Here is a 15,250-nt window from a genome sequence, read left to right on the forward strand (position 1 = left end):
GGCAATGCAAATGCACGCCTATGTGTCGGTGTCTGAGTCGTCAACGAGGTCGTTGGTAAGGTGTCAAACACAGCGATGTGTGCTACCCAGCGGGACCTCAACGATCAAAAAAAGGTCCAGGCCATTCCGACACGACCAGCGATCTCACAGCAGGGGCTTGGTCGCTGCTACGTGTCAAACATAGCGAGATCGCTACTGAGGTCGCTGTTGCGTCACAAAACTTGTGACTCAGCAGCGATCTCGCTAGCGACCTCGCTTAGTGTGAAGGTGCCTTTACAGTAGACAAATGATTAACTGCCAGTCTAAGCCAGAAAGTAAATGCAGATAGATGATAAAAAAGCAGGAGTTCATTGAAGAGCTGAATAACCAGCTGAAAAGAATGGATTGTGATGGTTTTGAAGAGGTTCTCTCGAATACTTGAAAAATCCGTCACTGACTGGAGCAAACGAAGGTGACCATAGAAGGAAGCAGCCCGGCACCGGTGCTACGACAGGTAAGTAGCAAAAGTCCAGTGAGGACGTGCTTTACACCACTCCATCCAATGCTTCGTGATGTAAGGATTGCATGCAACTCAACTATGGAAACTTGTGCCATGAAGGTCCAATTGGGGGAACAGGTTTTGCTCTCATATTAATTCCAGATGAGGTTTGGACTCTGCAGTTAAGGAGTCAACAGAGCATTGGTGACTTTAATGCACTGTGATCCTCAGCTCATTTACGCTGCTCTTTACATGGTCTTCAATTTGTGGCTACGTTTCTGCAGTTCCTTCCACTTCTCAATAATATCACTCACAGGTGGTGGTGGAATATTTAGGAAAAAGTAAATATCATGAACTAACATATTACACTAGTGACTCTTATTACAGAATCGGTATCACGGAGGTCTTTACCACCAGCCATTCTGTCACATGTGCTATAAACCAGGGGTGTCAAACTGCATTCCTCGAGGGCCTCAGACCATGCGTGTTTTCAAGATTTCCTTTGCATTACACAAGGTGCTGGAATCATTCTGTGCAGTTGATTAAATTATCACCTGTGCAATACAAGGAAATCCTGAAAACATGACCTGTTTGCGGCCCTCGTGGAATGCAGTTTGACACCCCTGCTATAAACAGTCTCCATAGCCCCTACAAACAATATGTTGCCACGGCTCCTCACACAGTATGCTGAAATGTATAGCCCCCATATACAGTATGATACCCATACAGTCCCCCAACACAGTGTGAACCCATAATGTCCCCTCAAAAATTATGATACCAGACACAGTAAGATGGCCAACACAGTCCCTAACACAGTATGATTCCCCTCAACCACAGTATGATCCATGATAGCAAACCAACACAGTAAGATGGCTACAACAGCTCCAAACATAGTATGATCCCATACAGAATGATGACTTCCACACAGTATGATACCCTTCAGCTCCTGTTGACGCGCCCACAGGGCCGTGGGGTACTCGGTACCGGGTCCTGCGCTTCACAGGAGGATGTCACGGTGGCGACCCGGTCCGTGGCCCTTGGGGATCAACGTTAAAGGGAAAGGTCTTTGAAGGGAATAAAGTTTGTGTTCGTGGTATTCGGTCAGTGGGGACCGACGCTGCTTTAAAGGGCTCTCTGGGGTGATGTTATGGCAGCTAGGTGGTATAACGTCCCACAGGTGAAGTGTATCCCCAGGGCTCACGGTGTGTAGATGGAAGATGGTGAGGAGTGCTGTAGAGAATGAGGACACAGGTTTGTCTCTTTACCTTGGTTTACTGAAGACTTCAGCATCCGCTGTCCAGAGCACCAGATCGCAGGGCAGGCAGGGTCAGGCCGGCTTGAAGGCAAGTTAGGAGTCCCCTTACCCAGGTGGAAATCAAAAGCCGTCCTCCGGCGCCGTGGTGTTGTAGTCCCTTCTGCTTAAAGCTTCACATAAGGTCCTCACAGATGTTATCTCTCTCTCTGTCCCCAGGGTAGGATAGGACATAACCTGTATGACTGGTGGCTTGAGGCTGTTTAAAGGGACTCTAGCATGCCCCGGCCTCTGAAGGGTGCCACCGTGCCTCCTGGGTGTTAGGTCGGACAGGTAACTTGGAGTTCAGCTGTCCTGCCGGTCTCTGATGTAAGCCATAGAGGTCCTTACACCCTTGGTGTTCCGGCTACTGGTCTCTGCACCTCAGAAGGAGGCAGCCTGCTCGGGGCTGGTCTCCCCCTGGTATTCTCTCCTGTGCTTTGCTCTCCTGCATGCTCTCTGCAATGTATTCGGCTTTCTGTATGTCTCTTTCCAGGAGCTGGAGCACTGCGACTCCACAGCTCCATAAAACCTTCTGCTGCCTCAGACTGATCCAGTCCATCTCCTGACTGGACCTTCCTGGAACTGACTAACTTTCCCTACAAACTACCAGTTATATATAAATGGGGAGTCACCTAGCAAGTAGGATCAAAAGCTCCCCCTGGTGGCCTGGAGTGTGAATGTGTTGCATGTTTGTGGTACCTGGTTGCAGTTATCCCTTCTTGCCTACAAGCGTAACATCACTCTCCCCATGAGGAAAGCAATGCTACTGTGATGACCAGGACCCTGGGACGCCACACCTACACTATATGCAGAATGATGACCTTCGCAGAATGATCATCCATAGCCTCCAACACAATATGATGGCCACCACAGCCTCCAAAAAGAATGATGGCCCTCACCTTCCCTTATACACAGCATGATGGTCTCTACATTGCCCCATGCAGTTTTATCGTCATAGTATAATCCCACAAAACCCCCTAACACAATATGATGGCCCACACAGCATCCCCAACACAGTATGAGCCCCACAGTCTGCAAACACATTATATTGACCCCCACAACCTCAAAATCAGAATGATGACCCCTACAGTATGACCTCCCAAAGCACCCAAATGCAGAATGATGACAACCCTCACAGACCCAAACACAGAATGATGACCCCTATAGTTCCCCAAACATGAGGACCAATGAGGACAGCCACAGGTCACTAACACATGATGACCCCAACAGTATGATCTCCACAGACCCCAAACACATAATGATAGTCCCATAACCCCGCCACAAGTGAATGACAAAAAACCAAATAATCACTACTCACCTCGCCCCCGTTCCTCCTGCACGCTACTCCAATCTTTGCTCTGCAGACTGAGGCTCCACAATAGGAGTGATCTAGTGATGTCATCACGCTTGCTGCGCCGAGACACTACGTCGTACAGGCTGAATGGTCGAAGCAGGATCCAATGGCTCCCACCTCCACCGTTATCTGCAGCCTAAGGATACCGGTGAAATTGAGACGTAAGACAGAGGTGGGGAGGACTCCGCTTACAAACCTCTTGCTGTCCAGGTCTATGGGCCAGATAGGAATCACCAAAGGTCTTAATCCTTTTTTTATGGATCCAGCCATATGGGTCCAAATGTAGGACATCCGTTTTTAATTTTTTTTAATTGATGGACGTAAAAAACAGACATATGGATGGAATGCTGAGCACCATACAGATGAAAGATCAGGTGTGTTTTTCTCGATAAAAGGTAGATGATTTTATATACACTCGTCTGGCCAAACTCTGAACAAACTCCTGGCAGATGATGTCCTTTGGATTTGCCCAAATGTCAGTATTTCACATATTTGTAAGCCCGACCCAGGAGCGGAACAAACAGAGAAATCATCTAAAGGAAACATTTGCACTTACTGCACTTTTGACAGATTCCTGGTTTAGGTTTACAGTCAGATACTAATGTAAAAATACTCATCTAATTACTGCTGTGTGAACATGACCTTAGGCTCCTTTCACACTTTATTTTTCGGTGTATCCATCAGTGTTTTTTATCAGATTTTCATTTTTTTTTGTCTGTGAGTCCATTTTTAGCATCAGTGTGGCATCTATTTTTCTTCTGTTCAAAAAAAAAAAAAAGATGAAGGTTTCTAAGCTTTTCCCGGCAATAGACAGTAAAAACCAGACAGCACTGGTATGCAATATGGATGGCATCCTCGTGCTGTTTGGTTTTTTTTCACGGACAAATTGTTTTAATCAAGCAATTTTTATCTGCAAATTAGACAAAAATCAGAAATGAATAGGGTTATATTAGTCGATGCTAAATTCACAAAAAAAAAGACACGTGAACAACAGATCTGGGCAAACTACAACCCACAGGGTCACAATTTTCATTGTTCCTATCCAGCCCACAAAAAGAGATAGCACAAGGTGTGGAAACAGTGGCTTGTAAAACGCACACCGTGACCAGCCTCCTTGCCCCCATTTAACCGGTCAATGTAATGGTGGAGGAGGACGGAGAGAGCCATAGACTCACTTCTCCACCAATCAGCCTGGGTGACCGAGTGTCTCAGCGCAGTCATTAGATCACGCCTGGTGTGGAGCCTCAGACTAGGGAGGTGCGCCAGGGGAACGGGGGCGAGGAGAGTGGTGTTTCTTTTTTTTTGCCATTCACATGTGGGACCAATATGATGGGGGGCTGCGGGAGACCATACTGAGGGAGTAATCATTCTGTGTTGGGGGGTGGTGTGGTATCATACTGGGTTGAGGATCTGCGGGTGCCATCATACTATGAGTGGGCCTTTGAGGGGTATTCAAACTGTGTTGTGGGCTGTGGGGTGATCAAACTGTATGGGGGTACTATGGGGGGCCATCATACTGTGTGTGGGTATCATGAAGGCCATCACACTGTGTGAGGGTGATCATACCATGTTGGGGGCTTTGGTGGATAATACTGTATGAGGAACGTGGGGCCATTCATTCAGTGTATAAGGGGCTGTGGTGACCATCGTTCTGTGTTGGAGGGATCATACTGTGGGGGTCATCCTTCTGTGTGGGATCATACGCTTTTCAAACCCCCATTTTTCTTAGGCCTGGAAAATCTGTGTGAACATACTCACCTTATACAGCTTGTACCTGACCAGTTTGAGGGTCCGCTGCTTTACCCTTTTAAGTAAGGCATTTATTTAAAGTGTCACATGACCCTAATTGACAGTGAACAGAACACGCAAACTATCCTTTATCCTGATAAATATTTCGTCATTCCGATTTTTATCTTTTTCACTTCGCCTCCGTAATCATCGGGTTAATGCAAATTTTCGATTTTTCGACGTTTTTTAGATACATCTGATAATTTGCCAATTTTAGCAATTTTTATTATCTCCGTGCAACCTAAAACTTGTTTCGAAATGATCCGATTCGGTGGCTATCTTCCTCCCAGGCATGTAGGGTGGTGCAAATAATGAAGGGCGCAATTCTACCTACAAGGTCAGAGGTCAGTGGATCCTGGTAGGGGCAGATGGGCGCTTGGTGTCAGGTAGAGGGTGTGCTGATCAGGGGGTGGACTCTCAGCTCTGCAGCACTGCATGGGTTAATGTGAATCAGCCTTTGTGAAGGGTTTGCTAACCTCCCCCTCCTCCCTGCCTCTCCTCCTCCCCCTTCCCTCCCTCTTTCTAGCTGTGTTGCAGGAGCTGGATTCCCCCTTTGCAGCCTGAGAAACCTTCTCCTAGCACTGGGAAGGGATCAGGGATCAGGCCCAGGAGATCCACAACCATGGATGGTGCAGGTAAGGTGGCACCAAGATGTGTCAATCAGGGCTGGGAGGACCAGAAGGACCAGGCTGGCAGTGCATGTCTGTGTATGTGTACTATGTGGAGGTATATGGCAGTGCAGCAGATCTGATAGATTACAGTACATGAATGTGACACCATGGAGGGGAAGGTATCTGTTTTCCATGCCACCAGTGGGGAGACGCCTCCACGTGTGGCACCAGTTGTTTCTCTGTGTCTTGATGGGACTGGGCAGGTGAGGGGCACATAGGCCAAGTCCTGGTGATAAAGTTATGGCCGCAGGCTGGAGATAGGGGCTGTGCATGGGATAAGAGGACTGGAGGATAATTCGTGGGGCCGTTAAGGGAAGGCAGCCCTGATTGGGAAGTTTAGGGCGAGGGGCTCCGCGCCGTAATTATTTCCATGACATCAACCATAGTGGTCAATAACGTCCCCCTTGGAAGTTCACCCTTTTTAGGATGTGGGTATGCTCCCGGCAGGAGGCAGGAATGAATGAAGCGATTGGATTGTTTCCCTAGGATACACAGCGGAGGTGTCCCCTCTTTTTTTTTTTCTTTTTCATAGTATTTTTGGGATCAGCGGCGTTAAATCATATTTATACAACCAGGCGTCATATCACATTGCAGCGGTCGGATCTGCCATCACATTTCCACCGATGTCGGTTCATTATCTGTCTCATCTGTCCAGAAATCAAAGTATTCCTGTATCCATGTAATTCCATCACTTCTATCATAACTGAACATATACGGTAAATTAAATTCCTAGAAATTCTACACACGTGACATTCTGGTGACAACCACTATAGACATTTCTGTGCCCATATGGTTGTCACCTGTGAGCGGCACCCTAATCTCCTCGGTTATTAAGAGTTATATTCATTAACATTATATTTTGGGGGGCTAATTTGTGAGGCTCCGTGTGACAACCCCTATGGTGTTGGCACCCAGCACTTGCCACTCACATTAGATTGGAAATGTCTCAAAAGGTAAGGACTTTTCTCGGCAGGATGTATTGCACTTTGTTTGAATTGTCTCTTCAAGGGGTTTTCTAAACACTAACATTTATGGCATAACCACAAAACACATAGTTGAGGGGTAGCAGAGGTAGGGCCTCCAAATAAAAGACCTTATGGCTACACCCCTTGTAAAGGGTTAATCCGGCGCCGCTCGCTTCCTGCATCGGTATGTGAAAGGGGACGATGGGGTCACAATTCCCGATGCAGAAGTGAGCAGAGATGGAATACCCCTTTAAGTTGGCCGTTACCATTGGATCTGGGATCATTTTTATTTTACAGAAATCTAATATATGTGGTGACAGCCCGGTTATCCTCGTATGTCAATAGACATGGGACATGTTGGTACTTTACCTATCCAAAGGACAATGGACTGGCAGCCACTGTCGCAGTAGACGGTCGTTGACCTAAGGATTGTTTGATCAAGCTGGATATCATGATCTGTACTGGACAGTGTGTGTCAAACGTGTGAAACTGCCTTAAGTCTAGAAGGATAGTGAAGATGTAGTATCGAAACGGCATATGAGACTTCTCTGTGACCTCTAGAAAGAGAGAACCCAATCCTGGAGGGTCCCATACCCATGGCTGTCCCCATGAATATCACAATCACCATGGCTATCCCCATCCACATGGCTGTTCTCATCCCATCCCTAAGGCTATCACTATCCTCATGGCTTGTCTATTCACCATTTCTAGTCCCATCCTAGTGGCTGTCGCTATTTCCATGGCTATCCCAATGGATATCACAATCTCCATGGCTATCCCCATGGCTGTTCCCATCTCTATGGTTATCACTATCCTCATGGCTTGTCAAATCCCCATGTCTAGTCCCATTATAATGGGTCACTATTTCCATGGCTATCCCAATGGATATCACTATCTCCATGGCTGTTCCCATCCCTATGGCTATCACTATCCTCATGGCGTGTCTAATCCGCATTTCTAGTCCCATCCTACTGGCTGTCGCTATTTCCATGGCTATCCCCATCCTCATGATTAGGCTATCTCTATCTCCATGGCTAGCTCTATCCCCATGGCTATCCTTATCCCTATGGCTAGTCCCATCCCCATGGTTAGACCCATCAACATGCCTAACCCTATCCGATGGCTATCTCTATCTCCATGACTATCTACCTGGCTATCCCCAGACCCACGAATGTAGCAATCCACATCCCCAAGGCTAACCCCAACCCAATAACGGCAAGAATATGTGTAGGATTCCGCTTTACAGAAGAACATCATTTCAAACATAGCAGTGAGTTTAGGGATTTACTTGGGTGGCAAAAACTCAGCACCATTATGGCCCAGTTTCATCCTCTTGGGTCACCGATTCGGCGCTAGCTTTCTAGATAGTTAATAGTAGAAATTCGCAATTTCCAGGTCACTAAAAAAGTAAAATTGTCTCCAGGACTTTCTAAATGGCCCATAAACTCTCTAGGATTTGTCCACCCCGATGTAATCTATGCAATTCATTACCGCATAAAGCAGGGATTAGAAGGCGATGGACTTGCAAATTTTCTTCTAACCTATGTGAAAAGACCGGTAATATAAGAAAACCTCGCCCCGGGGGCTAGTCTTTGAGAATGTATTTTGGTGACAGTAAGGTTGGCCTCTACTTGTACAGTGCTTACTCCTGTAGTTCTGGTTTTCAAAATTCCTAGGCATTACCTATGTAAATTTGACTCATTTTTTTTCCTTTTTCTTCGAAATAACACAATTTACCAGCTATAGCACGAGACTTTTTCAGAAAGTTATAGTCAATTTTCAGTGAAAAATTAATACAATTATTGCTTGTCTTTTCCGTATCTCTTGAGGATTGGTGGAGTTACCATATGCATGCGACCTACTTTTCATCTCTTAGAATAAGATTTTTATCGAAAATCAAAAACATGTGTATGATAACCCTACAACTATCAGGCTGCCGATAAGGGGTCTTGCTTCTATCCTGGGTGGACATTGAGAACCTATGAGGACCCTTGGGTAACATGTTTTTTTTTCTTTTGACATATAGCAAAGCCTATAGGCAAGGCGTGTTTAAAAAAAAAAAACATCAATGCCACATTTTTTAACCAAAAAAAACACGCAATAATAACACAACCCAAAATGTTTTTTTATGTATCGTAACATAGCGACTTTAGCCCCCTGACAAAAAAAAAACACAAAAATGGGTTCACTTCGCCTCAAAAACATAGTGTGAAACCTTTATCTTCTACCTGTTCTCTTTATGCCCTCATCACTTTCATGCATTGGAACTTTTCTTCAGATTTTTTTTTAAGACGGTTTCTAATGTTTTTAACAGAGATGTTGTCATTTAGGAGCTAGTGTTACAAATCTAGGTCTAGCTGACCCATTAGATATGATGCTCCCATGTTGGCTTCAGGCATGGTCATGGATCCATGTTGTTTGTCCATAATTGAGATTAATGTTCGTTAAACTGATACTTACCTACTTTTTGGTAAGATCTTCCAGAAGAGGCGTTGTACATGGTGTGTGAAATGGACCACTGGGATTTTTTTCCTACCTATTTTGGGCCTTGCGCTCTCTTAAACCTCTTTCATTCTCCCTCCACAAAAGAAACCTGGAGACTCTTCTGTTAGGGAGAATATGTTGTGTGCCTTGCCTGTGTGCTTTACTATCTCTTCTGGGCATGCGTGAGGTCTCCTTTATTTTTCCAGGAGTCTCTCGGGCATTCCAGGAAAGTTGGCAAGTGTAATCAGACATGTCCTTTAGATCCAGTTGGGTCAAGTCACAAGATGTTGAAGCTAAGTCATAGTGCTATGACTTCAGTACAAGGTTACCATGTCTTAATGGAAACCTATCAGCAGTGTTGACCACGCAGAACTTTTGTCAGTGCTAAATATGTGAGCTGGAAACCAGTTTTAATGTGGGTATTGGTAGGAGCATGACTGAAAATTCTGTCGAATGTTGTGGTGCCAACAGTGAAGTGTCCAGAATTGTTCCACTCAGTAGTCTACTTCCCTCAGACCAGAGCCCTGTGAGCCTCCTTCTACCTGTCGGCATCTTCTGGTTAGTAGAATGGTGCGACATCAGAGCAATTCACTAATATATGTCTAGAATCGAAGAGCTTTACAGCTTGAAGTTTTTGCTTGGATGTGTTTTTTTGCAGGCTTCTCAGTACCTGTTCTCCCTTTTGAGTGATAACATTTACGTTGACGTTGAGAGTCATCAAATCAAAAGTTATCAAACTGTTCAATAGATGTTGTCTATGTCTGGTTTCCATTTTCAAACTCTAAGTTAGGATAAAGTTCCCTTATTTTGGACTCCCTTTTAATAGCTATAGTCGAAAATGGTTGCAAATTTGCTTTGGAGGATTCCACATGCTTATGAATGAGATGGAATGACATTGATTGTCTATAGATTTCAGTGCATACTGTATAATTTATTTCCCCTGTGGTGGAACTGCAGGGAAACTCAACACTTTCTCCTAGATTTGGTGCAAATCAATTCGTAGAAACTGGTCCATTGCCTTTCAGTAAACTGTGGTCACTATCAGTAAGTGAACGATAAATTGTTCACTGGTTGTCAACCTAAGCTACTGACAATGTCAGAATGGCACGCAAACAAAATCTTCCAACTCTAAACAGATCAGGTGAAGTGGATAGCATTTGTTATTTTTTTTTGACAATTGCACCTGTCAAGAGATGGGATATATTTGCAAGTGAACCAGTAAGTTCTTGTATGTGTGTTGGAATATAGAAAAATGGGCAAGCGTAAGGATCTGAGCCACTTTAACAAAGTCCAAATTGTGATGGCTAGTTAACTGGTTCAAGACAGATCTTGTGGGGTGTAAACATCAAAAATGGTCCAAAGAAGAAATACCACTGACTGGATCATGGGCGCCAAATAGAGATCGATTCACTTGCAAGAGGTACCTGGCAGCTAGACAGGAGGCCCTGCAAATCTCTTACCTTTCGGCGTGTCCAACGCAACATTTAATTAGCCAGGGCTGTCTCGACGTCATCTATGCAACCTAACAAGGACACCAGAAGGCAAAAGATTTGCGGGCTTCCTGTCCCGCGAATTGATTCCCTCATCTCTAGCGCCAAGACTCATTGAGCGTAGGTACTGAAAGCTAGCCAATGTTTCCCTGCGCCCATAAAAGGGCTACAGTGGCGTTGAGAAAATTAATACTGTACACCCTAAGAAGCATGGTGGAATCCTAGATTATACATTTGAATGGTGCTGCAGGGCTCGTGCTCCACCAAAGCTCCATTCAACTATTCCTGGTTGTGGTCTTGTCGCTTGTAGGTGGGACACAGGACCAACATTCTAGCTATCAGTCTCAATGGCCCGGCCCAAAGAATAGGTGATAATTTGTATAAGCCCATAACACAATATGTAAAAGTTTATTTCACACTTCTTCACTTTCCAGATTTCCTTTTGAATTTGGCAATTTTACCATAAAAAAAAATCAAATATATCCATCATACAGACAACTGTCACTGTAAATTCCCCCTACCTCTTTCCAAAGGGGACCCGACCCCATTTCATTTTTCAGCCTGACATTACGTACTTGTCGATTGGAGCCAACACCTTTTTGTGTGACTTCCATCGGAACTTCTTTGTTCCGCGTCTCCGGTGTATTGTTCTTCAGTGTACGACGCCGACGAATGTATTTGCTCTGTTTAAATAAAGGATGATAATTTGTGTCTCGGTGAAAAGCTACAGTGCGCGGCGGCGACAGCCGCGCTCGCTACGCACCTTATGAGGATCGAGCAGTGTTTAGAAACGCACTCTATGAAATCTAATGCTTTTGCATCCCAGAGGCAATTACGGCATTTAAATCCTTTTACTGCAAAGCATTAGTGGTCCGGCGGTGACGTGACTAACAATTTTTCCAGCTTTGTAAGCCGTTTGCACAGGCTATTATGAAGAAGAATAGAGAAGAAGGCCGGGGTTTCTTCTGGGAGAGTGAGGTATCGGTGCATTGTCTGTGTTGGATATCTCCGGCACCAGATGGAAGCACAAGGTGAGTTATTTAGGGAGACGAGACTTTGCCGGTCTGAACGGCGCGGATTCTGCAGCAGTCATTAGCTGCCTGGGGCAGATGTGCATTATACATGGAATGTGCTGGAGACTGGTTAGCGCAGCTGTAGGTTACGTCTGGTATTTTTCTTTTTTTTTTTTCCCCCGCATGTGCTAATTTTGGGTTTACCCATACGGAATGTGACCCCATTCACAAGGTAATTAGAGGTAAAAGGAATTTTTCCTCTCTCGAATTTAAGTAAATACGGTACTTTTTTTCGGAGCAAAACAATTACAAGGAACTTTGTTTTTAGAATTTTGCATCATCGTTCCTTTTTGTTGTAGCCGGGAAATGTATATAAAAAAAATCTACTTCCCTCATTAATAGGGTGTGCGCAGATTGTATAACCATTGCTATGTCAGACTACAGAGACACACCCTACCGACAAGTCCCATTGACAATTTATTCATCATTTTACTGTAATAGATCAATGACCCAGTACAGAGTTCTTAAAAAAAAAAAAAAAAAAGATGCCACAGAATTGTTAATTTATGGAGAAAACAAGAATTTACTTGCATTCAAAGTTGTACAGAAAAATATGTTGCTTTTACAGTGGTGTAACTAGAGTCTGATGGGCCCCGGGGCAAGATTCGGACAAAGGCACGCCCCAGTCCTGAAAAATATATATATATATTGTGCAGTGACAAGTGTTGCAGCCAGGGGGCGCTGCATGTGCACTTCGGGATGCACATGGAGACATAATTGGGTTGAAACAGCAACTGGTCATGTGATTGATGGACGCTATGTATCACAGAGGTAGGTGGCCCTGTGATGGAAGCCTGGGTATGTTTTGCTCAAGCAGATCTACTACTGAGGGATTTGTTTACATTGGGAAGGCTTCCAGGTGATTGGAGAGATGGGTGGGTCTAGTCACCTACAAACCCACCCAAAGAGGCGTGTCTGAATACGTAAGTTGGTTTTGTGTTGAAGGACCTGTGATGATGTCACACTCACCTGACTAGCCATGTGACAGGTACCTGGGTGTGGTTACACCTATGAAAAGTAGGTGTGTGTAGCACATGGAGGGAGTGTTTGGGAAACTGCAACTGTGGACAGACTTCCATGTGTCATGGCTGGACACTACAGAGTGGCCTGGGTGCTGCAAGGTCCTGGACGGTCGGTGTTGGAGGCTCCTAGGAGTGGAGTCCTCCTGGAAGCACCTGGAGACCGTAGACCTGGACGGTTGGTGTTGGAGGCTCCTAGGAGTGGAGTCCTCCTGGAAGCACCTGGAGACCGTAGACCTGGATGGTCTGTGTTGAGGACCTGGGACTGACGTGAAGTCAGTGTGAGGAGTGGACTCCTGAAAGGTAACCCCGGACTGGGGGAATTGTAATATACAGCAGAGAAGCCTATCTGCTACATGTACTGTCTGATGTCCTTTAATGTTTCGTGGCTGGATTGCAATGGACTGTACATCATATGGTTTATGCAGTTTAATAAACCAGACTCATGTGAGGTACCGTGCCTGAGTGCTTGAATCTTGTGCCAAGCGAGTGTCCCCAACACACTCAGGTAGCGTAATCTTACAATATATATATGTGCCCTTCATTCTGATATGTCCCTTGTCCTGGCCCCATCCTGGTATATGTCCCCCGTTCAGGGGCGCACGTAGAGGTCATGGGCCTCATAGTAGAAGTAAAATGCACCCCCTATAGTCCTCCATATAGTATACTGCACAGCCCATAGTCATCTATATAATATACTGCACAGCCCATAGTCATCTATATAGTATACTGCACAGCCCATAGTCATCCATATAGTATAATACACAACCCATAGTCATCCATGTAGTCTAATGCACCCCGTAGTCCTCCATATAGTATAATGCACAGCCCATATCCTTCATATAATAATCTGCACAGTTCATTGTCTACTATAAAGTATAATAAACAGCCAAGGTCATCCATGTAGTATAATGTACAGCCCACAGTCATCCATGTTGTATAATGCAGAGCTCATAGCCATCCATGTATAAGAATAATAATAATCTTTATTTTTATATAGCGCTAACATATTCTGCAGCGCTTTACAGGTTGCACACGTTATCATCGCTGTCCCCGACGGGGCTCACAATCTAAATTCCCTATCAGTATGTCTTTGGAATGTGGGAGGAAACCGGAGTACCCTGAGGAAACCCACACAAACACGGAGAGAACATACAAACTCTTTGCAGATGTTGTCCTTGGTGGGATTTGAACCCAGGACTCCAGCGCTGCAAGGCTGCCCCTATAATGCAGAGCTCAGAGCCATCCATGTAGTATAATGCACATCCCATAGTCATCCATGTAGTATAATATACAGCCCATAGTCATCCATGTAGTATAATGCGCAGCCCATAGTCATTCATGTTGTATAATGCGCAGCCCATAGTCATTCATGTTGTATAATGCACAGCCCATAGTCATTCATGTTGTATAATGTAGGCCCATAGTCATCCATAAAGCATATTGCACAGCCCATAGTCATCCATAAAGTACTGTATAATGCACCCCCAAGTTCTCATTAGATATGTTTGACCTTTTGAGTTTTGCAACAGGAACAGAATAGCCGGTCTCAGGAGTGCAGAAGGAGAACACAGACACCAGTTAGGGTAAAACCACAACGCGTTTCAACGGCGTGCGCCGTCTTCTTCAGGTGGATATTTATTAATGATATGCAAGGAAGCAGTATTTAACCTTACAAGGACAAATCACAGAACAGGGGCAATTACATATGCAAATGTAACATACAAAAAGTGGGCATGTATCATTTATTACAACATTTTAGCAGCAAATATAACATACAGATAATGGGCATGTATCATTTGTTACAAGATTTTAACAGCAACAAGTTGCCTAATAAAAACCAATTAAAAGAAAAATAAGAATAAAAAATAAAAATAATCACCAAAGTAATAATAATAAAAAATGGCCCTTTGAGTTTGGCTTTTTTTATGAGGTCCTTCTGTATTTGAAAAAAATATGGTAATTTATGTCGCTAACACCCAATAAATGGTCTTGAACGGTCGACCTTTACACAGCACAGAATTCGAAGTTTGAAGTTTAGCTACTCCAATATCATTTACACAATTTATTACCACTATTTGCAATAACCACTGTCACTTATGTGTGTCGTACTACAAGGCCAGGATCCCTTATTGAGGAAGCTGCATTAATTGGCCAGCATTCCCGGTTTCTAAGGTTCGTTCACACAGGGCGTTTTTGTTAGTTTTTTTTCCTCATGGTGTTGGCTGGAAAAACTCTACATCGTCATGCTACTTTATGTGTCTTTAGTTGGGGTTTCTAGGCCTTCAGTGAATGGTTGAAAAACACTGAAGGAATTGACATACTGCAGGGTTAGTAAAAAAGAAAAAACGCACCACAGCACAAAAAATTTCAAGGAAAAAAACACATTGTGTGAATGAGATTTTAGAAATGTTTTTTGATGCTACTGTAGAACGCTGCTTTTTTAATGCACAAAAAAATGGAGCAAAAATGCTACATGTATACATAACCTGAGAGTATGGACCTGCAGTACCCAGACGCGACCCCTGTAGATATGATGGAGCTGCTGTGTTCTGGCAGCATCCTAGAACTTCCAACCGCCGCCGGTAACAGCTGATCGGCAGGGGTGCCTGTGTCTTATGTCATATTATGCAG

At 44.5% G+C, this 15,250-nt stretch overlaps 1 protein-coding gene across 1 annotated transcript in view; it reads left to right on the forward strand.

Moving 5' to 3' along the window:
- Window positions 1-5,428: 5,428 nt before the first annotated feature.
- The window catches only part of NDST1 (N-deacetylase and N-sulfotransferase 1), a 92,373-nt gene continuing 82,551 nt past the window's right edge, over window positions 5,429-15,250 (forward strand). The window contains exon 1 of the mRNA XM_069763563.1: window positions 5,429-5,549. The gene's annotated coding sequence lies outside the window, so the exon portion shown is untranslated. The remainder of the gene's footprint in view (window positions 5,550-15,250) is intronic.

The sequence above is a fragment of the Ranitomeya imitator genome, chromosome 4 (assembly GCF_032444005.1).
Source record: "Ranitomeya imitator isolate aRanImi1 chromosome 4, aRanImi1.pri, whole genome shotgun sequence".
Lineage (NCBI taxonomy): Eukaryota > Metazoa > Chordata > Amphibia > Anura > Dendrobatidae > Ranitomeya > Ranitomeya imitator.